General features: G+C 45.9%; 1 long non-coding RNA gene across 1 annotated transcript in view; it reads right to left on the bottom strand.

The window, feature by feature from the left end:
- LOC144797989 (uncharacterized) overlaps positions 1 to 27,887 on the bottom strand; it is a 53,913-nt gene that overhangs the window by 7,906 nt on the left and 18,120 nt on the right. The window lies entirely within an intron of this gene.

The following is a 27,887-nucleotide window of genomic DNA, read 5'->3' on the forward strand; positions in this document are numbered from 1 at the left end:
GGGAAAAGATGGGTAGGTAATTGAAGACGTATTACACTTAGTGCGTCTGGGGATAGCAAATGTAACACCTTCAGGTGAAAAACTACAACCTGCTAGATCCAGAGCACGAACATCAGAAACATGTTTGCATGAAACTAGACACAATAACATGGTCAGTTTTGCTGAAAGTTGCTTGCGGGATAAAGATTAATTGGACGGCCAAGCCTCCAAGAAACGCAAAACAACAGAAACATCCCATAAGGCAACATACTTTGGACAAGGGGGTTTTACCAGCCGAATACCTTTGAGCAACTTAGAAATTAAAGGATGTTCCCCAGCAGGTTTGCCATCGATATGAATGTGACCGGCAGAAATGGCAGAACGGAAATTGTTAACCGTCCTATAAGCAAGACCTGATGAAGCGATAGAAGCCGGAAAATTCACGATCAGAGAGACATCCGCCCAAGCGGGATCCCCCTCCCGTTGAGTACACCAACCACACCATTGTTTCCAAGCTGTTGCATAACGTTTGTGTGTGTTGGGAAACCAAGCCTCGCTGATAAATTTGGTAGCGTCTCGGGAAAGGCCTGGGATTTGCCAGCGTTCCCCGAAACCCGCCATGCAACTAGGAGAAGATGACCTGACTCTATTAGGGGATGCAGGTTGTTGAGAGGGTCCAGCAAGAGATTCCACCGCCGGGGAAGAAGGAGCAGCACTGCACAACTCATTTCCAGAAGAACTGGGAACCAAGCTTGAGCCCTCCACAGAGGAGTGATCAGAATCAGCTCCAACTGATAATGTTTTGTGCGAGCCAAGACCCTGGGGATCATCATGAACGGGGAAAGGTATAACACAGGAAAGACGGCCAGGCTTGTAGAAAGGCGTCCGTGGCCAGGGCTTCCAGATCTGGGCGCCAGCTGAAAAACAGGGGAAGCTGAGTGTTGAGACGAGAGGCAAACAGATCAATCTAGCACTGACCCCAAACTCGGGAAAGAGAGCGAAATACTCGAGGATGAAGCCTCCTATCCCTGAAATCCTGGAGGTGGTGAGAGTTCCAGTCTGCAATCAGATTGCTGCGACCTGGGAGATACTCTGCATTAACTGTGATCTTCCTCTGAAGACAAAAGTGCCAAAAATCCTTGGCGATTTCCACCATGATCTTGGACTTCGTTGCCCCCAACTTGTTGACATACCGAACCGCTGAGACATTGTCCATGCGGAGGAGTATGCAACAATTTGTCTTGCGTGGACATAGACAACGGATCGCAAAAGACCCTGCCAGAAGTTCCAGGCAATTTATATGGAGAGACAATTCTTCCTGAGACCACCGGCCTCCCATTGACATGTGTCCGCAACGGGCTCCCCATCCCCACAGACTGGCGTCGGATTCTATTACCACTTCCGGGGACGCTCCAAATAGGGCTCGCCCATTCCAAGACTCCATGTGCTCCAACCACCATAACATCTCCCACCTCGCTTCCTCTGAAAGAGGAATCTGATCTGAATATTGAAGGCCTTACTGGAGATGACGGATTTTTAAATGTTGAAGTGCCCGGTAATGAAGAAGGCCTGTGAAAATCGCCTGTATTGAGGAAGCTAAGAGACCGACAATCCGAGCTATAGACCTCAATGATACACTCTGTTTGGACAAAACTAAACTCAACTCCCTCTTGATGGATCTGATATTCTGATTGGGCAAGAAGAGCTGACAAGAGAGGGAATCGACTAGGAAACCCAGAACTTCTATCGACTGAGAGGGAAGGGAAACAGACTTCTGAGGATGCACCAGAGATTGTAAAAGAGTTATTGACCATTCTAAGTGTGTCATCAACACTTGAGGGCACTGCGCCATGATGAGAATGTCGTCCAGATAGATTATTAGACAAACACCCCGGGCTCGCAGAGACTCCACAACAGGCCTCAGAAGTTTCGTGAAGCACCAAGGTGCTGACAAGAGGCCGAACGGGAGAACTTTGTATTCAAACCAACTCCCCTGCCACTGGAACTGCAAGAACCGACGATGAGGACCGTAAATGGGAATCGACAAGTACGCATCCTTCAGATCGAGCCGGACCATCCAGTCCCCTTCTCGAAGAATATCTCTCAGAAGATGGATCCCCTCAATCTTGAAGTGGCGATAGACTACCCCTCCGTTGAAATCTTTAAGATTGAGCACCAACCGGGAACTGCCCCCTTTTTTCTGGACTAGAAAGACGTTGCTTGCGAAACCCTGAGGATGGCTTGAATTTCGAAGAATGGCCCCTTTTGCCAGAAGAGTATCGATTTCTGCTGAAATGAACTCTTGATCCTGACGGGAAAAAACCAGGGGCGAAGGAGGTTGGGACTGATGTAGGGAACTGTAGAACTCTATCTTGTAACCCAACACCCATGCATCGCTGGAGATCAGACGCCAATTTGGAAGAAAAAATTGAATCCTGCCCCCTAATACAACCTTGGAAGCAGGGATCAATCTCACCTGAAGTCGAGGAATCATGATGTCCTCCTTGGTTACCACCGTAACGTCCTCTTTTGAACTGACCCCTTCCTTTGCGAGAGGGGTAGAAGGTAGATTTGTTATTGTTGTAACCAGAATCCTGACCTACTCCTCGCTGATATCCACGCTGGGTATTTTAATTAGCCCCACGGCCGAACGATCGTCCCCTATATCGTCCGGCCCTTCCAAAAACCGGGCGAAAAGCCCGTCGAAGAGAAGATTGAGCTTTATCCAGCCCACTAAAAGTAGCTACAAATGTTGTCAATTCCTTCAAGAAAGGTTGACCAAACAACAAACCCTGAGCTAAAGGGCCAGACTCAGACGTGGACAATTCAGCCAATTTGGGATCTAATTTCAATAGAATAGAGCATCAACGCTCACAGGACATTGCACAATTGGCATTCTCTAATGGACAGATAGCCCTCTGGGACCACTCAATCAACTCGTCCGGATCCACAACAGAGGACGACTCCTTGGCCCGAAAGCCCAAATCTAAAATCTTCATGAGAGGGCCCAGTAAATCCAATAATTTATGTTGACAGGAGCGCCAAGCTCTGTCAATACCCTTTTTTGGGTCCTTGGCATATTTTTCGAAGATATATCACCATCGTTGGGTCTACCTGAGGAGTTTCAGCCAACTTGTCTGCCAAATCAGGATGCGGACATTCCGACCGAAGGCGGGCCTGCGCGTCCTTCTCAAAAGGCTGGCGAATATGCGCCTGAACATACTCTGTCACTTCTGGGGACGGAAGCCAAGAGGAGGAGTTGGGGTGCACAATATCTGACGGATCGAACGTGAGAAGTTGAGGATGAGATGGCGGGTCAACAAAATGCTCCTTACAAGCTTTCTTTGAAGAAGGTCCATCACCACCCCTTGTTGTAAATTATTTTGTCCACCCTAAGCGTGGAAGGGTATACTCAGATGTGAGTCCCTTGCTCATTGCACCATCAGGATTCAAGCAAGCCGGGCCGAAGACGCCTGAAATGGCAGAAACCGGTCCCCGGAAGCTTGTTTCCTTCCCAGTGTAAGAATTGGCTTTTGTAGTCTGGTCTGCCCTGTTCCCATGATGCACTGGGCCAGGGACAGACTAATTTGCATACAGCCAGGTTCTGAAACTGGGATGGTGCAATGAGCTAAAAAACGGTGTTGGATCTAGCCCTGATCTCTTGACTGGGTGAGAGTACTCTGCTTAATTCAGAGACTCTGTCCATCACCACCCCTTGTTGTAAATTATTTTGTCCACCCTAAGCGTGGAAGGGTATACTCAGATGTGAGTCCCTTGCTCATTGCACCATCAGGATTCAAGCAAGCCGGGCCGAAGACGCCTGAAATGGCAGAAACCGGTCCCCGGAAGCTTGTTTCCTTCCCAGTGTAAGAATTGGCTTTTGTAGTCTGGTCTGCCCTGTTCCCATGATGCACTGGGCCAGGGACAGACTAATTTGCATACAGCCAGGTTCTGAAACTGGGATGGTGCAATGAGCTAAAAAACGGTGTTGGATCTAGCCCTGATCTCTTGACTGGGTGAGAGTACTCTGCTTAATTCAGAGACTCTGTCCATCACCACCCCTTGTTGTAAATTTCTTTGAAGAAGGAGCACCATCCTGATCAGAAGACAAGGTAGAGGATGTGTCATCATCATCATCCGTCTGATGAACCTGAGAGGCCAAAGCCTGTTTGGAGGTTTTACCACCAGAACGCTCACTGGAGAGCACCTTAGCCAGTTTACGAAAATCAGACTTATGAGGATTGTTCGGAGATTTGGAAGAAGAAGCTCGCCCTGAAGAAGAAGGCAACCAGCCCTGTTGTAAGGCATAATTAGACAAATGGCGCTTCAAGGGCACAATCGCGCGAACTTGCGCCTTATTAACAGAATGTTGAACACCCTGGTCCAGAGCCACAACTAAATCCTGCTCCACAGACCCAGAAGCATCATCATCATAATAGTCATCTTCCTCATAATACTCTTTCATAATTACACCAAGTGTAAAAATAAAGCCCACAAGAGGAAGGAATAAGGAAATGCCAAAGGCAAAAATCCGGGGGAGTGGCTATAAACCCCTAAAGCAAGCCAATGATAAACAGGTGTGAACCTGTCAGAACAAATATTCAAAAGTGGAGGGAGGGCTTGCCGTAAACAGGCAACTCTAGGCAAAGCCTATGCCAATTATACAGCCCAAAAGAATAAATAATGTAATTTGGACGTAAACTGGGGACGAAAATGCAGGCTTGTGGGCTAAACAGCTTGAAGAACGCAGCTCCGGCGCTAATACTCTGTGTGGAAACGGAGATAAACAGACAAAATGGCCGCCGCGCATGCGCGGTAACGGCCGCCTGCAAACAGAAAGAAAGGACTACGCGAGTGAATCGCGTAGCCTCTCTGTCCCCCAAACTCTTGCTCCACAAAAACTCAGGCGCGGGCGCAAAGCGCCCGAACCGGGGAGGTGAGCTCACGCTCCCCGCAATGATCAACAACGAAATGCGAGGAGCGCAGAAAAAGCGGGAGAAAGTCCTGAAACACACCGCAGGCTACCGTCGCGTTCAGCACGAACAGAGCTGCCAGACAACCACAAAGACACAGCACAGGCAGAGCGCAGATACCGGCAGCATACACAGTGAGCAATTAGGCAAAAAACAAGCTGTACCGAGTAGCACAATAGCTTAAATGCATACAATGTAATAAAGGGTCAAAAGCACTTACCTGGCTGCAGAGCAGCAAAGAGAGAGGATGTGGTATTCTCAGTAGGACATTTTATAGTGGTTACTCTATGGTTTATCATGCGATACCTAGAGTATTCATGGGTATTGTAGTATTGTTTTTCTTTACTGTTTTCTAATTGGCTGCTGAGCATTTCTAGTAAAGAAATGAGAAAGCTTAATCGGAGCCTCTGGTCCTGACATATAATTTGTAGTCCTTCCTCTATTTTTGCAAAATGTCCCGGTTTTTGGGTCGCACAATCAAAAATTTGCTAGCATTCGTGCCAAGAATTTTCAATTCTATTAAGGACACGGAGGCGAGGATTATGCTTCTCAATCTTTACTGCAAAAATCACAGCAGCCAATGAAAATGCATATTTTCATAAATAACAATAAAACAAACTACATTTCCCATGATGATTTGTATATTGGCACGCCCCCACAGTCCATAAGAACCCTTAGCGTGCCGCCATCTTCCTCTTTCTTTGTGGCGGACAAGTCCAAAAGTAACTTGAATAACAGCATAACTCCTCCAACATGGAAGAAAGAAACGTGCTCCTCAGGTTGAATATCCTGGCAGTCTTCTGCGTTTATTCAGATTTCTTGTCTGATCCTGAAACAAAGGAAATGAAACTGTAACCACCGAAAACATCTGGGTGGGCAAGCTGTTACACTTAACCAAGCCGGGCGGGATAATCCTCGCCCCCGTGTCCTTAATAGAATTGAAAATTCTTGGCGCGAATGCTAGCAAATTTTTGATTCTATTACAGGACCGGAGGCTTCAGATTATGCTAGTTTAACGCTCATTAAAAACAACAGAGGTAATATCCCCCACCGGCTTATAATAATATGTCTTAAAGGTGGACTCAGAGGACCAATGTGCGCAACGCATAATGTCCTGGATGCTAGAACCCAACATGAACGATTTTGACGCCATAGCGCCTCTTACAGAATGTGCACCGAAAATGGTGGTGTCAATGCCAGCCTCTTGCATAATATAACAAAGCCATCTGGCAATGGTGGCGGCCGCCACAGGTTTAAAAGGTTTCTGCAATGCAATCCACAATTGTGAACAGCCCTGAGGCCTAATGGTCTTGGTGCATTCCTCATACATCTTCAAACATTGCACCACACATAATTTCTCATTATCATGAAAAGCATTATAATCGATATGACGTGACAATGTTTTGGTGCGACCTGTAATGTTAAAGGAAACTCCTTCCGGAGTAAATACTCTACCTGTAAGGTCGAGAGCCCGCACGTCTGATGATTGTCTGCACGCTGAAAGGCAAAGTAGCATGTCCAGCTTGGCCGATAATTGCTTCCTGGATAAGAGCGCGTTGACAGGCCATCTGTTAAACAACGCGAGAACTAAAGAAGCGTCCCACAAACCCGTGTACTTGGGTTTAGGTGGGTTAGCAACCCTTAAGCAATTTGCACACCACTGGGTGCATGCCTACTGGTTTCCCGTCTATCTGGGCATGCCCCGCAGAAATTGCGGACCGGAAATTGTTCACCGATCTATAAGCCAATCCGTCCGCTGCCTTATCCGACAAAAAATTTAACATGTGGGGCAATTCGGCCCCCACGGGGTCCAAATGTCGTTCCACGCACCAATCCACCCAGTTCTTCCAGGTCGAGGAATACCGTTTTCGTGTGGATGGTGCCCAGGCCTGCCTGATAAATTCAGAAGTCCTGTTCGAAACACCTGGCAGGTGCCACTGTTCCCTGAAAGCCTCCATGCCATCAGCTGGAGCCTGCCCTCCAAAATCAATGGGTGCCGCTCTTGATGAGGGCCCAGCAATAGCAATTCCGACTCCGGAAGGAGTCTGGGGAGATCGCAACTCCACTGTAACAACTTGGGAAACCACGACTTGGACGTCCACCACGGCGTCACCATGACTATCTTCGCCCGTTGTCTGATCACCTGCGACATAGAAAGGCATCGGTCGCTTTCACCAGCGGATCCGGCCTCCAACTGAAGAACTGTGGAAGCTGGTATGTTAGTCTGGAGGCAAAAAGGTCCGTCTGGAATGGACCCCAAATCTTCTGGATCCACTGAAAGACCTCGGGAAGCAACTTCCAGTTGCTATAATCCCTGAGGTACATCGAGTTGGATGAAGAACAGCCGCCTGAAACTGAACTCAGACAAGACGGAAGTCCTCATCCTGGGACCATCGCCCTCCGCCTGGGACGACTCCTGGTGGCCCCCCGCCCTGGGCACCACTCCCAAGCCAACAGACCACGCACGCAACCTGGGCTTCATCCTGGACTCCTCCCTCTCGATGACCAGACAAGTCAACGCCGTCTCCTCATCATGCTTCAACACCCTACGCATGCTCTGCAAGATCTTCCGATGGATCCCGACCGAAACCAGGAAGACGGTCACCCAGGCACTTGTCACCAGCCGACTGGACTACGGAAACACCCTCTACGCTGGAACCACAGCCAAGCTACAGAAAAGACTCCAACGCATCCAGAACGCCTCCGCCCGACTCATCCAGGACATCCCCCGACGCAGCCACACTGGCTCCCCGTCAGCAAGAGGATCACGATCAGGCTCCTCACCCACGCACACAAGTCTCTCCACAACCTGGGCCCCAAGAACCTCAACGACCGCCTGACCTTCTACACGCCCACCCGCCAGCTACGTTCTACAAGCCTCGCCCTCGCCGCCGTACCACGCATCCGAAGAGCCACCGCCGGAGGAAGATTCTTCTCCTACCTGGCGGCCAAGACATGGAACTCCCTCCCCATCCACCTCCGGCTGACCCAGGACCATCTCCCCTTCAGGAGACAACTCAAGACCTGGCTGTTCGAGCAATAGCGGACCCTTTCCCCCAAGCGCCTTGAGACCCTCCCGGGTGAGTAGTGCGCTATACAAATGTTATGATTGATTGATTGATTGATTGAGTTCCAATCCGCCACCTGATTGGATTGCCCCGGAAGGTACTCCGCCATTACTGAGATTTGATTCGTCAGGCAATAATGCCAGAAAACCTTGGCTATCTGTACAAGAAGCGACGACCTTGTGCCCCCCAACTTGTTGATGTACCTCACTGCTGACACATTGTCCATGCGAAGGAGGATACAACAAGAGGTCTGCCTCGGGGATAACGTCCGCACGACGAACGACCCTGCGAGCAGTTCTAAGCAATTTATATGCAAGGAAAGCTCCTGTGGAGACCATCTGCTGCCTGTGGAGATCTCTCCATAACGTGCCCCCCCAGCCCCAACGGCTGGCGCCGGACTCGATTATGACTTCTGGTTGGGAGCCGAAGATCGCTCTGCTATTCCAGGCGTCTACATGGCCTAGCCACCATTGTAAATCGGTCCGTACTTCCTGTGACAGAGGGATGACGTCCGAATAGGACAATCCCTTCTGAAGGTGCCTGATCTTCAGTCGTTGCAGGGCCCTGTAATGAAGAGGGCCCAGGAATATCGCTTGGACAGATGAGGCCAAGATCCCTACTACTCTTGCGATCGCCCGGAGGGTGAGTGTCTGACTGCTCAACAACTTCCGGATCTCCTTCTTGAGATCCTTCAGTTTCGCCTTTGGGAGGCACAACTGGGCTGACATCGAGTCTATCGTAAATCCCAGGAAATCTATCACCTGAGTGGGAACTATCACCAACTTCTTTGGATTGATCACGAAACCTAAGTTTTGAAGCAGCGATGTCGTAAGGACGAGATGCTGCGGAAGGACCTGCTGACTCTGTGCCATTATTAAGATGTCGTCCAAGTAAATTATGAGACGTATCCCCCTCTCCCGTAGATGAGCCACCACCGGCTTCATTATCTTGGTAAAACACCAAGGAGCTGAGGAGAGCACGAAAGGAAGAGCCAAATATTCGTACCATTGGCCGTTCCACCTGAACTGGAGGTACCTGCGATGCGGCGGGAAGATTGGAATGGAGAGGTAAGCGTCCTTGACGTCCAGCCTGACCATCCAGTCCCCTTCCTGTAGCAAATCCGTTAAAAGATGGATGCCTTCCGTCTTGAAGTGATTGTACGTTAGAAACTGATTGAAGCCTTTGAGGTTCAGAACCAGTCTGTTTCCACCTCCCTTTTTTGTACAATAAATATGTTGCTGCAAAAGCCGTGAGGCCCCCGGATGGCTGGTGCTATCGCGCGCTTTTGCAGCAACCCAACGATCTCCTCCTCTATAAAACTGCGATCTTGTAGGGAAAATGGAGATCTGCAGGGATACCTGACTGAAAAGGACGAGAGTAAAACTCTAAGTGAAAGCCTTGTACTGTCTGCAACACCCAGGCGTCCTGTGTAGGAGAGTAGGGTCTGCTATCCTATGGTCACCCCAAATTTTTGCTTTTTGCTTCACTGGTTTATGACTTAATGTGGCTGTGGGCCTGCTATTCAGACCCACAGCCTGCTGTTCTCTCTCTAAATTAATGCCAATGCACTCTAGGTGCATTACGAAATTGGAACTGGTTCACCTTATTGGCCCCTGTAACAGTGTACCCAGGTACCCAGGGCATAGGTGCTTCCAAGGCCTACCAGGGGCTGCAGCACGTATTGTGCCACCCCTGGCCTGGCCTCCATATTTGACACAACTGGCTGATCACTCAGCTGGGGTAAGTCGGTGTAACCACCCCTTACTTAGGTGCAGTATACCTATACCTAACCTAAAATGGACAAGAATGTTCCTATCAGCCACTCCTATGGAAGGCCTCATCAATCCTGGAGGCAGAGTGCTTGGAAATATGTGAGATGGTGCTCTGGCATGAGCTGAGCCTGTCTGCAGCTTTCGGAACCATGTCCTTTAGCTGTTTCATGATATTGCCATACCATATACTCTTAAGTGCATTATAATCCTCGCGGTTAAATGCCATCTTTGGTTTGGCTTTATCAAAACATGTCGAGTAAGGTGTCATACCAATTGGAATACTACCCCCTCGCCAGTTCTGGCGACGGGGGTAGCATTCCACCCTTCTAGAGGGACACGACATGTACATAACCTGAACCCCGGTTAAAGTTAAACAGAGCCTCAGCATCACAAAATGGATGCTGCCACCACAGACACAAGTCTGACCTCCTGCTGCTGGGAGTCCTTCCAGCGAGGGCAGCTTGGACAAAGGGTTTCCTGCCTTGGGAGGTGCTAGCACCACCCCAGACAGGATTTTGTGTATTGGGTAGGACAGGGCTGAATAGAATCAGACATGCCTGGGGCACACAAGGTGTCCCCGTGCATTTGCCAGTTCAAACCGGTGCTGGGGCTCTCCAGCCCCAGCCTTGGCGCGAAACTGCACAAAGGAAAGGGGGTGTAACCGCCCCCTTTCCTGGTCCCACCCAGAGGAGGGACCTAGTAGGTGATCCGGCCCCTAGAATTCGAATAAGAGTAGGAGCTGTGTCCTGAGACTTCAGATCATCCTGAACTCGACTTGAAATACAGAAGAAGACTGGACTTCGACATTCTGCTGCACAGAAGACGGAAGAGAATCTCCCTTGTGGCCAAGGAGTGACCACCCTGTGAATACAGGCACCAACCAGCAACTCGACGTCTGCTTTGCCGCCGCCTCCCGCCGGAGCCCGAGCCCAGAGCCTGACAAGACCCAGACTCCCAGACATCTCAGAGCCCGATCCACAGTCCCTGAAAAGAAGAGACCCGTGGAGGCACCGAGAGACGTGGGACCGGACATCTTGGAAGACCCCCGAGCAGCTGACTGTGCAGCACCCGAGGCACCCTCGACGCTGTGCTTTGGGGTTTGAGAAGCCCCAACACCGAGCAGCATTTGCACCGAAGATCAGCCCCCCAGCATCTCCACGATCTGCGTGGGGCCCTTTTGCACTTTGCCACTCGACGCGCCATCCCGGCCCCTTGCCACGTGGCTAGCGGCCATCTTGGCGACAAAAACTACGACTTACACCGCTGGTCTGGTTGCTCCAGACTGGCCCTTGCTCCCCTGAAAGGAGCACCCGCTCTGACCTTGCTGGTCCGAGTTAGAAGCTTGCATCGATTCCTGCGTGGCTTGCTTTAGCCAAGGCCTGTTTGCTCCAATCAAGTTGCCGACACCGCCATCAGCGAGAGCCTGCGTGGGACAGCTCGTGATCGACTCCGGGACGTCCTCGACCTCCTCGTGTCCACGTGGCTGCAGAGACAATCTTCACTCCATCACCTGTTTGCACCCGACATCGCCTGGTTCCATCCTGGTTCTACAGTAGTCACTGGCTAGTGACTTTGAACATTGTCCCCTCTGCTTTCAGGTCTTCAACTCTTCAGATCCATCTGTGGATCCACCGGAACTCTCCTCGACGACCGCCTGCAGCATCTTCAGCTCCAAGCACCATCGACCTGCGTGACGAAACCCGACACTACTTCGCACCTGTGCACCCGCTTCCTGTGGGTGAGGTAACTCAGCAACGCCGGTGTTCCCACACTGGTGTACACCTCTAGTGCCTGTGTCTAAAGTTTTAGCCTTGTAGGTCCATCGGAAGGTTCCTTAAACACTAACATTGTAACTTTTACGCACCATTGACATTGCATTGGTGCATGCGTGCGCTTTAAGCGCTGCACCCGAGTCCCGCGGGCCTTTCCCGACTTCATCACTGCTAGTCCCGAACAGCTCCAGCGATTCCCCAGGCCCTAGGCCTCCTTCCTTTTCCCATAGTGGTCCTTATACCACCAATTTAGTATATGGTTTAGGTGGCCCCTAGGGCTCATCCATATTCGTGCAACTTTTGTATTTTTAAACTGTGTTTTGTTTTAACACATTTGCTTCTGTGCTCATAAAGAGTATAGGGGATATTTGTAGAAATAAATCTATATATATTTTCAATATATATCTGTGTGGTGTCCTTTTATTTGGTATTCAAGGGGATTGTGTATGGTAAAACAGCTTGCTTCACATGCCTTTACAGAGTTTAGCTTAAGACTGCTTAGTCCATGCTACCCCTAGGATAGCTTGTCTACAAGGTTGACTTACAACCATTCATCATAAGGGTTGCTTGGCATGGTACAAGGTGATCACTAGAACTAGTGAGCATCAATCATATACCAGGCCAACTTCTCACATTGGTGAGCAGCGGATTGGGATTTGAGCTTGCTGTTGTTTTACCATTACAATCTTTGAGAGTATCATTTGAAAGATCATACAGGTACCTGATAGGTACACTAAAACAAGACTAGTATACTTAAGTTCTACTGAACTTAGTTGTTGTAGAGAATAGGGAGTAGCACACCCTGACTACAACTACTAGATAGGTTTAGTAGGTAAACACAAGTGTAGGTAGATTGCAACACATCCACCCACACTAGAGCAATGTCTGGAGCAGAGGGATCCGCTGGACCTATCTGTGTTGAGAGTGACCCTCCAAGGGCACCATCCAAATTTGCTATCTTTAATTTTAAAGAATTGAGGCAGCTGTGTTCCTTAAGAGGAATCAAAACGGGTCCTACCCCTACAGCAGATCACCTCAGAGAGCTTTTAGAAAAGTCTGAAGCTCTAAAGACCTCCAAACCAGGCCCCTCAGGGAATGGAGATCGAGGCTCTCCCACAGAAGATGATAACACTGATACCCCTGTCCCTGTCATCCAGATAGATGAGGATAACCAGACCTCTGGGGATACTCAGCCTGAGGATGAGGAAGAAGAGGAAGAGGAGAGGAGGAAAGTGGGCGTGATGATGAGAGAAATAGCCAGGTGTTAGTCAGCAGGCTTAACCAGGCTAACTTAAGCTTATTTGGGACTGAAGGTGGGTCCAACCCATCAGACCCCCAAATGGACTTAACCAGGAGCCCAGGAGGAGGAGGAATCACTCAGGTGAATCCAATACCTCCCATGCTTCCAGAGGTTCTCATGGTCACTCCAGAATGGAGTTGACTAGCCCTCAGAGAAGGGAACATGAGGCCAAAATGAGAGAGGCTGAACTTAGGATCCAGAAGCAAGAATTAGAAGTTGCCCTGGTCAAAGAGAAGCTTGCTAGAGCAAGACAGTCTAGAGAGGGTGGATTAGGATCCACTGGTGGCAGCACTATCCCTAAGGATAAAGACAGGTCCTATGATAATAGAAACCTGAGTAAGATTGTGCCCCCCTACAAAGCTGGGGATGATATCCACAAATGGATGACTGCACTTGAGAGAGCCTGCAAAGTACAGCAGGTCCCTCAGGATCAGTGGGCAGCAATCTTGTGGCTCTCCTTAGAAGGTAGAGGCCGAGACAGACTCCTCACAGTTAGTGATGGGGAGTCTAGAAACTACCTGGTCCTGAAGAGTGCTCTGATTGATGGGTTAGGCTTAACCACTGAACAGTACAGGTTAATGTTCAGAGATACCCAGAAGACACAGACTCAGGACTGGTCTGAATTTGTTGAATGTGCCACTAAGGCTCTGGAGGGCTGGTTGCTGGGAAGTAAGGTTACAGACTATGAAGGATTGTACAATTTGCTTATGAGAGAACAGATTTTAAATAACCGTCAGAACCAACAGTTGCATCAACATTTGGTTGACTCAGATCTAACCTCTCCCCAAGAATTGGGAAAGAGGGCAGACAAATGGGTTAGAACCAGAGTTAAGCAAAAGACCTGTGATGTATTCCTATAGGTTCTGAATCGATCCCCCTATTCCTGACCCTATTCTGGTTAACAAACCAACAAGTTAACTAGCAGTCGGCCCATGAGGCAGCAAACCCCCATGATGCAGATACCGTTATCTGACGATGCCACACTACGGCACAGGAACGTGTTATCTGATTAGGTCATAACGCTTGCGATCTAATTAGACAAGCGATATTCCTCCAGCCCCTGATAAGGCATACGGAGTTCTCATAACAAATCAAACCTATGACAACCTGGGAAAAACCCTGCGGCCATTGTTTTGATTTCACCGAGAACTTCAGCAAAAGAATGTGCTAACGACCTGGTCGTATGACATCCTTATTGACGTATCTATGTCCATCCTTACGTCAATCTCGGCACCTTAAAGGTATAAATATTACCGATATTGCCCTATGCAAACACACGCGGTGGTGACGAGACGGAGCAGCCATACTTGCCGAAGCCCAGAGCAGAGCAGACCCCGCTGGCGCAGCCCCGCCTTCCTGACGCGCTGAGAACGAGACGCGCTGCTTTCTCCTGCCGAGAAATCCAGCACCGGCGTTTCCGGGTAGCCCTCGCAGGCAGCCTGGAATATCGAGAGCAGAGAAGAGAGATACCATCCCTCATTCATCCTAACTTCCAGGTACAGAACTGAATAACCCCTCACAGAGAATTCTTTAGTCAGTCACTTGGCAAAAACAAACTTAACTTAAACTGTAACTTTCTATTCCCGCCCACTTATTAGACTTAGGTCAGGTACACGGGGTAGGCTTATTTAGAAACACCAGTTGAGTACGTTTAGTCAAATGTATATGTGTATGTAATATATTTCATTCATTTTAAACCTTCATATGGCTTAGAAACCATATCAATGTTTTTACAGTATTATTTTATACTTCTGCTTCTAATGTATGCACTTTACTTAACCATAAGTATTGCAATAATATCGATCCATTTCTCTTGTACGAGAAAAGAGACTGATCAATAAATAACACCTTTTTATTGAACACGCCCGTCTCTTCCTTTTCTCTACATTCTGATGAGACTAAGAATGCACGTACTGACTGAGTAAAATAAATTGCCTTTTGTTCACACGACTCTCGAGATACACTCTTGATTAGGGGAGAGCAAAGTTGTCATGTTCTATGGTTGTCAGAAACTAAATCCCTTCTTGTCTAATCAGGGAAGTTAATTCCTTCCTGAACATTCGAGAAAGTTTCTAGTGAACTCTGAGCTAGCTGGCAAACCCAAAACTTTAAGTCTAATATCGACAGTAGTAGACCTAGTTAACGTCTGTCTAGGCCTATACTATTGAAGGTATTATTCCAATGCGCAGAGCCTATTGGGATAATAGGAACTACACTACATGGCGCCCAACGTGTTTGGAAAGGGCGATAAAACTAACGTAAGACATTTAGAGTAACTCAGTCGTGCTTTCTCACTCAGACCCCTTTTTCCCATTATACTCCAAAGACGTCTGGAGTGGGTGAAAGGTCATATCCGCCAGACCTCGCAGGAGGGAACTCCTATGTATGGTTCTTGGTATAGTCAACGTTGAAGGATACACTGTTCCAAAATATTGTGCATCTAATCTTTGTTTCCATAAGAAACCTGATCTGCAAACAAAAGAAATAACCATCCTGTCGGTAAAATGGTAGACAGTGATGAGGAAAGAGAGACAGTTAGAATAGCAACTGAACTCGCAGCAGCTGATACTGCTATGCAAGAAGCAGACCAGGATATAATACTCATCCCGGTCATCAAAAGGAAATCTATAACCTTAAAACTTATAGAAAACGGACTGACACCTAGAGGTGGCACAGTCATATTCGTAATTGAGGCACACGAATATCGGCAGACAGAGGTATACTATTCATGGATAAATTTTCCAGCAGCAAATGCTGTAACAAAGTACTTCCACTATTACAAAATAGAGGAACCTCCTGAAACGTACACTCCTTTCGAGGAGGTGGAAGTACCACTCAAATTTCAAGAGCACCTGCTCTTATTTGATGGCGCCCTAAAACATAATAATCACATCACCAGGCTCGGTCCTTTAGGTAGACCAGGAGCAACGTGGCCGGTCCTAGCCGGATACACACCACATCCAGACATCGATGGGATGTCTGCAGCAAACCTTTTAACACAGCTAAAACAACTAATAAAAATACACAGACAATTAGTCCAGTATGTGATGCGGACTTCAACAATTCAGCCAGCGATTAAAATTCCACAGCTGACCCCTCACCAGGGGAACACAAATAATATTACACCACAGAACATACAATCCTGCCTAGGTAAAGTACCGGCTAAACGGGAACAAATACCATTCTGGTTGGCACAGAAAATCACCCAAATAGAGGCGGTGTTTCCTGACACCACCCCATTAGAAAAACACAGGATTCTGACTATCTGTCTTCCAATGGGAATCGCACCACACATTGAGGACTGTGACACTTGGGGTACAGTCTTCGCTTCCATCTACACAAAAACACACGGTGTTCCATCCATTTCGGTAATACCAGATGTGCTAAAACAAATTCAAGACGAATACGGTCCAGAACCCGCTTTAACTCTTGGTATGAAATTACTAAAGGACTTCAAGCAGGTCTCGGCTATATTATTAGCCAACATAAAAGGTGAAGCAGCAAACGTGGCGATCCGCCAGAGGTTAAAGGAGACAGATATAGCAGACCAACCAGCTGAAATTGCCAGAATCATAGAAAAATCCTATGAGGAACTAGGTAGAGATAGTTTAGGTGGAATACCAGTAAAACCACAACTGATTGAAAGTCCTGAAAAAATATTTTTTAATAATAACTCAACATCACAGAAAAAGAGCTGGGATGAAAACAAACAATCCAATCCTAAAGAAAAGAAATTCCAGTCCAGAGGCAGGTCTCCAAGGCGAAGAGAAAAATCTCCGAACCAAAGACACAGGTCACCGCAGAGTGACCCCTCTGGGAAAAGATATAACCTTAGAAATAGGGATAATATAAAAAAACCTGATAGATATCAAGACATTGATACACGTCCCTCTCCATCTTTTCAGACTTCCTCGCAGAAATCGGAAAGAAGAGGACGATCAGAACAAAGAGAAGAGCACGCCAAGTCCAAAGACAAGGAACCTGCTCAGCTAAAAAAGAAATTACAATTTCCAAAAAAGAAGGTAGCCAGTATCAAGGTAGTTAACAATGCCAAGAATACTGAGGACACAACTGAAAAACGGAGAATGGGCTCAGACAATGCTAGACAGCGCAGCAGAAGTGAGCATAGCTCGCAAAGTCCTTATGAATCATCTGGAGACAGTGGACACGAATGAATATCTTCAAGTGGAAATTGCAGACACCAGAGTTAGCAAACCTCACAAAATATACGAAATAACATTACGTATAGAGGGAGATAAGACTAGAAAAATAAGGGGACTATTTTGGGATAATCTCTCCAAGGGCTATGACATCCTTCTAGCTGAAAAAGACTGGCCACCAGAGTTTGTCAGGGAGTGCCCTCATGGCGAAGAAATAATTATGCCTGCCTTCTCAAATCACATCCCAATTCATAAAAAATACACACTTGCCAGAAAGTGGGCAGTAGCTCAAGCTCCTGCTTTATATAAAAATCACGTAGGATGGGATGAGGACTCTCCTCCTCACAAAATCCAGTTAAAATCACAACCTACTGCACAAAGGCAGTACCCAATTAAGCAAGAAGCTAAAAAACAGGTAAAAGAAATCCTAGATCAGCTAGAATACCAGGGGGTGATTGAAACTTGCACCTCACAAATGAACAACCCTTTGTTTCCGGTCTCCAAACCAGACAATTCATATCGTCTAGTTTTGGATTACCGACACCTTAACTCATGTTGCAAAACCTTTGCAGTGCAAAATTCGCATAGTGCTGCACTAATGAATAACATAGTGCGCAAAAAATACAAAACAACATTAGACATTTCTAATGGATTCTTTTGTCAAAACATAGCACCAGAGAGCAGATATTTGTCTGCGTTCTCAATAAATGGCACTCAAAAACAATTCTGTCGGTTAGCCCAGGGGTACAAAAACAGCCCGGGGGTATTCTCAGCGAGAGTAACAGAATTACTACAAATATATGACGACGAAGCATTATCGTATGTCGACGACATATACTTAACAGATGATGACTTGGAGACTCACTTGAAGAGAGTGAACACCATAATACTTGGGTTCGCAGCAGAGGGTTACAAATTCAACTTTAAAAAATCCAGAATTGCCCATCTGACAGTCCTGTTCTTAGGATATGAATTATCAAGTGAAGGTAAAAGCCTGGCTGACAATTTTCTAGAAAAATGTGCCGTCCTCCAAGCACCTAGAACACTAAAAAACCTACAGTCAATTCTAGGCTTCCTAAATTTCGGAAGAACATACATTGCAAATTACGCAGAAAGGGTCAAACCCCTTTATGATCTAATAATAATAATAATAAAACCAGATTTTAAAAGATCCAATTGGACTCAAATACACACAGAAATTCTGAGATCCTTACAAACAGACATGCTAGTTAAAACAAAATTAGAAACACGTGATAACACACGCAATCTTGTGATTCGAGTCATCCCAGGGAGATGCGGATTCACATACCTGACCTCTAATGAGGGAGAAAAGGTACCGATTGCATTCAAATCACACTTGTACACAGAAGCTGAACAGAAATTCGGCAACAAAGAAAAAATTGTTCATGCAGTTCAAACCGCAATAGCTAGAGAAAAAGATCAAGCTGACGGTAGACATATCACAGTCAGAACAGCTGAATCAGCCTTTGAGGCACTAACAACACCGTGTAATTTACCAACAACAACATTGAATCCGGAATGGATACAATGGGTGAATTCAATCACAACGGACAAAGTATACTATTACTTTGATCCAGAACTAGAAGAAATGGAAAATTTAGAATATGAAAGAACATTCCCTCTGCCAATCGACATTCTACCTTTACGACATTACGCCTGTGTAATCTATGCAGACGGACATGCTCAACCCCCCGTTTGGGGAGAACAGGCATACAACCCCACATGTGGGATTACAAAAGAAGTGTGGCGCGGAGGTAAACTAAAACCTCTATTAACAAAAACACACTCAGTAGAAACTAATTCAGAACAACAGACTGAAATATTAGCATTGAAAATGGCGCTAGATAATGCGGATCGCGAATTCCCGACACTTATAGTGTCAGATTCATATTACTGCATCAAATCATATAACAAGGATTTGCAGACATGGATTCAAAACGGTTACAAAGATGACACAGATGCAACAATAAAGCAGAAGCTGCTTTGGGAACAAATAGCTCTTTTACAAAAAGAACTACCAAAGACTCACGTGACACACTCACTGAGTCATCAGCGTGATGGCGTTCACGTTGCAGGGAATTCATTGGCTGTAACAGCCACAGCGGCAGCCACTAAATCGGCTCCCGTAGTTCGAAAAAAGCGTACATTAAAATACATTGACGGTGAAACAGTGCTGGCGGTGAAAACGTCATCAAAAGTCGACTGCTCAGCGCTACCGATCAACTATCCACTCAATTATACATACATAATCGATGCAAACTCCGTCCCTTTTGCTCGAATCCCTGGAGTGGGGGATAGAGTGATTCCAAACATGGACAGGAGAAACTTGTTAATCGCAGACGCACATATGGGCGAGGGTCTCAGACACCTCAAACTAAAAGCTTCTCTGGAAGAATTACAATCACGGTACTGGTGGCCAGGCATGAGCCTGCATCATACCATGTTTGTAAAAAACTGCCCAAACTGCAACAGAGATCGCAGTGGGGAGAGAAACAGTTTAATACCTCGTAGTTTTACTCCAGAAAAAATCAAGAGTAAAAAGCAAGGCTTGCGATTAACATATACAGGCTAGTTTCCACTTATAGTGTAGATCACCAGCACTCGGCTGACGTCTGGACTGTTATACAAAGATTTGCGAGTCTAAATGGCATATACGCTAAGAGCATGCTACGTCTGACCATTGTTTTCACTCTAGCCCTCCAGCCTGAGGGGAAACATGGCCAAATGAGCATAGCACAGCGGGAATCTTCTCACTTCCTTCCTGAGGGATACGGGATGGTGTAAAGAAAAAACCAAGGCATAAAGCAATCCATAACGGAAAGGATATTAGGTTCGGGAGCTGGGTGGGTCAAACATTTAATAAGTGTCCAACGTAGTCTAAATAACTTGCCAAGAAATTCTCTGAAGGGATTCAGTCCGTACGAATTATTATTTGGAACTAGGATGTTGATCTCTGACCTTGATAGTCAGACTTCAGTGGTGAAAGAAAAAAGCTTTGATATCAAAGACCGTTTGGCTATTTTGCAGGACTTAAACAAAACAAGAAAAGACCTGAGCAACATAAAGTTGAAACAACAGCCAACAACCACTGAAGAACCACCACCTGTCCCAGCAAGACCTGTCTGGATTCCAAAAGTCGGGGATCTAGTCAGAGAAAAGATCGCGGTAAAGAAGGAATTTGGGCCTTCTTACAGAAAAGCAGTTCCTGTCTTGTCTGTCAACGGGACAAGATCAGTTGTACTACCGCCACTTGCTGGTAAAAAGGAGAACCGAGTTGTATCCATCGACCTGGTAAAACCACAATCATGTGGCCGATAACAAATAGTAGGCCAAGTGGACTCCCAATAAGTAGCAGAACACCAAGGTTTGCTACCAGTACAGAGGTCCTAACAAAGAGGTTAATCACTTTCGAAACACCTACAAAAGAACAACAAGGACTATGCAACAATGCAATGGAACTTAGACCTCTGAAAACCCAAATAAAAACATTTAGCAGAGACACACCAATCTATAATGAAGTACCAAGTGCAAATGCAAGAAACAGTGATCCTGAACCAATTGGGACAATTGACAGAACTGCATCCGGCTACTTCATAAACTTCGATGATTCCTCCGAAGGCTTCGGTGAATCAAAGACACAGCCATCATCAAAAACCTTTAAAGATAAAGCTAAAGAACTTTTGAAACAACTGAAAGAAACATATCTGGTTGCTCCATGGCTTGAATTTTGGGTGGGTTTTGGTGCATTTATCCTCATACTTTCGCTCATCATGATACTAACTTTGGGACGCTTCATTGAGGGAAAATATGCTAAAATGGACACAGCAAGTCAGAAAATCAACTTGATCCTCAAACCACACACATCTTCACACGTCGAGAAAAGAGAACTTTCTTCAGCCAACTTCACAGCCAATCCTATACCGGGTGGGGTAGCATGGGACAACACAGACTATGAAATTTATGGTCCGGTCGAAATCCTGAAATATCCACACCAAATTAAGATCTCATTGAGTGACTTTGTAAAACCAAGCTCATTTGCTGATGATTGGGACTTTGAAAGCATTAATAATATGATGTCTGACTTAGTAATGTCTGCTAAATTTACCAAACATGATTATTTGCAGGGTTCTACAAATTATGATAGTATGTACTGTTATAACCATTATGGTAACCATTTTCTACATAGATCTGCACAACCTAGAAATGTTTTAAATTATAATCAATGGGAACATTGTGCAACACCTCCAAAAGGGAGCTCAAGAACCGTTTACGACAAATATTCATACTTTTCAGGTTTTAACATAAGTAATGCTGAAACATTTTATTTCAAATTGTCAAATAAGACAGGGACAAAGTCCATGATAACAAACACAAAATTGATATATTCTGACTCATTCTTTGAACAAATGAATACTTTTGGTTTTGATTATTGGGACAAAAATGTTGAATTGAAAAGTGTTTGGGGCACAAAAGAATGGCAAGTACAGGGTATAGAATCTTTATTTAGAGCCTGCATGATCCCAGAACAAATTATATTTTTAAATGACACTGTTCAACAAACTACCTGTCTTGGCCTAGCCAAAATTAAAGACTTAAATAAACCGTCTATTCCAAAACCAACAATGTACAGCAATACCTCTACAGATGAGGAGATAGACGTAAATTATGTATTAAACAAAAACAGAACACATCCTGATTGGAAACAGTGGTTGATCTGGCCCACAGATACTAATAACTGTCAAGACAGATTCCTGAACAAAACACAGGGGTTCAAAATGACCAGGCCAGACCCTAGATATCCTCAAAGACATCACCCAGGGATAATAACCACCTACAGTGTGGGCAAATTATGCCTTCAATGGCTACAAACTTCCACACTGGCAGAAATTAAGCAACACCTAACTTTACTCACTGATGGTGCTGACTTGCGTGATTTCACTATGGGACCACGCAAACAGCGTCACAAGCGATTCATAGCAGCCTCTGTATATGCAGCATACAATGAGGCCTGGAAGGTTACTCAAATTGAAACAGCAGAGAGAATACGGGAAATTGACCGTATTAATTTGGAAAAATCACTTTCTGTAGTGGACAATGGGTTAATGACTCTGTCCTCCAGAATTTTTTCTTTGGACAGCATTGTGTCTTCAGCAATCGACATATTATCGCAAGACTTACTGTTATTACAACACGGTCAGTCCCAATTGCGTTCCATTGTACAGCTTGGCTGGACGTTACAAAATCTGCGTTCAGGCTATGTGCCTTGGCGTTTAATCAACACAACGTCACTATTCTATATCTTTAACCTTACTGATAGACAAATCAGTATGGCCCAAAAGGGAGCTGATTATACAATCCTGAGCATTGAGAAACTTGAGAGATTACCAGTGACAATGTCAGAACGACCTGTCAGTGAATGGATAATACATGGGATAATAAATATTCCAATTTCAACCTTCAGGTTTCAATACTGCCAAAAATATATACAGGCTGGCATGTACGAGAAATTGGGAAAAGGGTACATAAAAACAACATGGAACCTGCCCTATTCACATGCATGTGTCAGTAATAAAGGACAGAAAGTGTTTCTTAGTGGCAATAATTGTGCAATGTCACTAAGCGGTACACTTCTGTGTAACGGAATTAGTTTGCACGGAGCCTGTGAAGGGAACTCAAATAACCTTTCATGTCACCAGCAAGGCGCACCTGCAACAGAGATAGAACCATTCTTTCAAAGACTCTATAATGGGAGTTACATTCTAATTGTAGACCGCAGATGCTGTAGTCTTATGCCCGGGACTCCTTATCTCGTAACTACGACTGCGAAGGTCAAGTGCTGTGGACACTCATTGTTCCCCAGCTCCTTTCCAGACAGGGAGGCAAGGGCATGGCCCAACTTGAAAATTACTTCTATTCGAATAGATACTTTAAGCAGAATGAAAACAGTGCTTCTTCAGACGCCTACTAGGCTCACGTCATCAAAAGAAACGTATGATCTCCAAGTCGCAAGGACGACTGCAGAGATACATTCATTGTTATCAACTAATTCCCCCATACATTTCGCAGAAATCCTGAATGAAATCTTAAATATTTCTGATACCAGTGGGGTCTCACAAGTATTTAAGACAGTATTTTCGATGGCATTAACACCATTCAAAGCCATACTGGGTATTTTTCCAGACTTCGTCCATTCGATTTTTGGCGGACTTCCCCTCATTCTAGGACTGATTGCAGGAATCCTATTCCTAGTCCTTATTTTTCGTTATGGCAAACCATGTCACAGACAAAACACCTGCGACAAGGGAAGAAACAATCCTAGCCATTGGATACCGGGACCGGATATCAAGAATCCTGGGACTATCCCAGCTTAGAGACCTGAACATGACTTGGTTTCTATCATTTCGACCTATGTGGCAACGATGTGTTTTACCTGTATTAAGGTGCCTGCTATGCGGAGAAGAATGCGTGTTAGACACCTGTCTGACGCTACAATCGGATGCGCCAATGGATGCAGAAACATTGTTGAGCCCAATCAAGGTTCATGCTTTGTGCTGCCCTAAACGGCTACCAATCCTGATGACGGCATTCGTGGAAGCTTCACCACTACGATTAAGGGGTAGTGAAGTTCATGATGAAAGCAGCATCGATCAGGTACGACCTTCTGTCAGCAATTCAAATCAGAATGTCAATGGAGACAATCATGCGCATGAATGCATGGTTACACCTATTTCCGAGTTAGTGGAACTCTCCCAGGAAGCTGTTGACAACTTTTTCGAAAGCCTAAATGATATGATGTTCTCACCAGAACAGAAATAGAGACTTTTGAACAAGCTCGTACACGGCGTTCCCTGAATTTGGCCTTCAACTTTAATACTAAAAGCACATGAACACTTTTCCCTCCAGTTCACGGACAGCATTTTTTCAGCAGCCCCAAAATATTTTTGCATATTTTTCGGGACACTATCTTCTGCTTAAAGTAAGAACTATTCTTGGAGTACTAAGATTTCTAAACTTAGATAGCTTATAGACTTATAGCTTATAGACATTAGCTGCCCGCTGGTATGTTCATTGTATTATATTCTGTGATGAAGTGGTCTCGAACCTTTTTTCTGTATTAAGAGCCATTTCATGTGTAAATCTCATATACCAAATAGCATTAATGTATACAAATGCGTTATTACTTTAGCATTATTCTACTGCTTGAGTGCATACTATACATATGACTGCATTTATTCCGTATATTTGGAAATTTCAAAATGCATTTATGTATTTTGGGGTGGTAAGGTATACACAATACTTTATAAATATATTGTACTATGTTTTACTATGCATAGATTAGTAAATATGTCCATAGTTAGCGTGGAGTGGGTGTGATGTATTCCTATAGGTTCTGAATCGATCCCCCTATTCCTGACCCTATTCTGGTTAACAAACCAACAAGTTAACTAGCAGTCGGCCCATGAGGCAGCAAACCCCCATGATGCAGATACCGTTATCTGACGATGCCACACTACGGCACAGGAACGTGTTATCTGATTAGGTCATAACGCTTGCGATCTAATTAGACAAGCGATATTCCTCCAGCCCCTGATAAGGCATACGGAGTTCTCATAACAAATCAAACCTATGACAACCTGGGAAAAACCCTGCGGCCATTGTTTTGATTTCACCGAGAACTTCAGCAAAAGAATGTGCTAACGACCTGGTCGTATGACATCCTTATTGACGTATCTATGTCCATCCTTACGTCAATCTCGGCACCTTAAAGGTATAAATATTACCGATATTGCCCTATGCAAACACACGCGGTGGTGACGAGACGGAACAGCCATACTTGCCGAAGCCCAGAGCAGAGCAGACCCCGCTGGCGCAGCCCCGCCTTCCTGACGCGCTGAGAACGAGACGCGCTGCTTTCTCCTGCCGAGAAATCCAGCACCGGCGTTTCCGGGTAGCCCTCGCAGGCAGCCTGGAATATCGAGAGCAGAGAAGAGAGATACCATCCCTCATTCATCCTAACTTCCAGGTACAGAACTGAATAACCCCTCACAGAGAATTCTTTAGTCAGTCACTTGGCAAAAACAAACTTAACTTAAACTGTAACTTTCTATTCCCGCCCACTTATTAGACTTAGGTCAGGTACACGGGGTAGGCTTATTTAGAAACACCAGTTGAGTACGTTTAGTCAAATGTATATGTGTATGTAATATATTTCATTCATTTTAAACCTTCATATGGCTTAGAAACCATATCAATGTTTTTACAGTATTATTTTATACTTCTGCTTCTAATGTATGCACTTTACTTAACCATAAGTATTGCAATAATATCGATCCATTTCTCTTGTACGAGAAAAGAGACTGATCAATAAATAACACCTTTTTATTGAACACGCCCGTCTCTTCCTTTTCTCTACATTCTGATGAGACTAAGAATGCACGTACTGACTGAGTAAAATAAATTGCCTTTTGTTCACACGACTCTCGAGATACACTCTTGATTAGGGGAGAGCAAAGTTGTCATGTTCTATGGTTGTCAGAAACTAAATCCCTTCTTGTCTAATCAGGGAAGTTAATTCCTTCCTGAACATTCGAGAAAGTTTCTAGTGAACTCTGAGCTAGCTGGCAAACCCAAAACTTTAAGTCTAATATCGACAGTAGTAGACCTAGTTAACGTCTGTCTAGGCCTATACTATTGAAGGTATTATTCCAATGCGCAGAGCCTATTGGGATAATAGGAACTACACTACAGACCCAGAACCAGAACCAGGGTGGTGACCAGAAGAAAACAGACCAGAAGGGTGGGGAGCAGAAAGCTAAAGACCAGAAGTCTTCAACAGGGCCCCAAACTAATACTGAGGGTGGGTCCCAAACATCCAAGAAGAAGAAGAAAGAAGGTCAAAGAAAACCCTGGTGTAGTTTTTGTAAAAACACCTCTCACTGGACAAGTGAGTGTAAAAAGGGTGGAGCCCCCAACACTGCAGCCCCTAAGGCACCTGCACCCACTAGTACAGTTGGCAGTGTTCGTCCACAAACTAAGGGGGTAGTGGGTATCACCTTGGGAACTGAGGGAGATTCTGGCCTAGTCAGAACCCCTACACAGGCTGTTCTGATCTGTGATGTGGAAATTGATTTATCCACTACTGTCAGTCCCAGTAACCTGGGCAAGTACAGACAGACGCCTTTAATAAATGAAAAAGTGGCTCAAGCATACAGGGACACATGTGCCAGTGTCACTATGGTGACACCTAGCTTTGTGGACCCTGGACAATACATACCAGGTGATAATTACCTGGTGACCAATGCCAGCAATGTCACTACTACACATAGTGTGGCAATTGTTAACTTTTCCTGGGGAGGGGTAACTGGCCTAAAAAGAGTTGTGGTTAGTGCTGATCTCCCAGTAGAATGTTTGTTGGGCAATGACCTGGAGAGCTCTCTATGGTCAGAAGTTGAGTACAGGACTCATGCAGAGATGTTAGGGATATCATCACATGTCCTTGCTGTGACCAGGTCACAGGCCAAAACGTGCCTCTCTGAACCTCAGGTCTTGGATCCTGGAACAATGGACCAAGTATCTCCCAAGACAAGGAACAGGAGGGTAAAGGCTGTGCCTTCCCAAATGCCTACAAGTGAGGATCGGCCTTCCCAGGAAGATGATCTTGAGACCCCTGAAGGAACTGTCCCTGAAGAGCTTGAACCTGATCAGGTTGAGTTTCTGGGGACAGGGGGACCTTCTAGGGCAGACTTGGGGCAGGCTCAGTTATCCTGTCCTTCTCTTGAACCCCTCAGACAGCAGGCTGCTGCTGAGGCTGCTGGGAATGCTCAAGGTACCCATAAAGTATATTGGGATGATGGGCTCCTTTATTCAGAGGGTAGAGACCCCAAGCCTGGTACAACCAGGAGGATGGTCATACCTCTGCAATTTAGGGGCTTCCTTCTTACCTTGGCACATGATATTCCTTTAGCAGGACACCTAGGCCAGAATAAAACTTGGGACAGACTTGTCTGTCACTTTCACTGGCCTCACATGTCAGAAGATACCAAGGAGTTTTGTCGCTCCTGTGTAACCTGCCAAGCAAGTGGCAAAGCAGGTGGTACCACAAAGGCCCCCCTGATACCACTACCTGTGGTGGGGGTGCCCTTTGAAAGAGTGGGGATTGACATTGTTGGTTCCATTTAGGACCACAACAGCTCCTGTTGTGGCAAGGGCCTTACTTGGAGTTTTCTCCAGAGTGGGGTTTCCTAAGGAGGTAGTATCTGATAGAGGTGCCAACTTCATGTCAGGATACTTAACAGCTATGTGGAAGGAATGTGGTGTCAACTACAAGTTCACCACTCCCTATCATCCACAATGCAATGGGCTTGTTGAGAGATTTAACAAGACCCTAAAGGGTATGATCAAAGGATTACCAGAAAAGCTCAGGCGAAGATGGGACATCCTTCTACCCTGCCTTCTGTTTGCTTACAGAGAGGTCCCACAAAAGGGGGTTGGCTTCAGCCCCTTTGAATTGTTGTTTGGGCACCCTGTAAGAGGACCCCTGTGTTTGGTGAGGGAAGGATGGGAGTTACCTCTCAAAAAGCCCAAGCAAGACATAGTGGACTATGTACTTGGTCTCCGCTCCAGGATGGCTGAGTATATGGAGAAGGCATCCAAAAACCTTGAGGCTAGCCAGGAATTACAGAAAGCCTGGCATGACCAAAAGGCTGTCTTGACTGAGTACCAGCCTGGACAGAAGGTATGGGCGTTGGAGCCAGTGGCCCCAGCAGCACTCCAAGACAAATGGTCTGGACCCCATACTATCATTGAAAAGAAGGGAGAGGTCACCTACTTGGTGGACCTAGG

This window comes from Lissotriton helveticus, chromosome 1_2, assembly GCF_964261635.1.
Source record: "Lissotriton helveticus chromosome 1_2, aLisHel1.1, whole genome shotgun sequence".
NCBI lineage: Eukaryota > Metazoa > Chordata > Amphibia > Caudata > Salamandridae > Lissotriton > Lissotriton helveticus.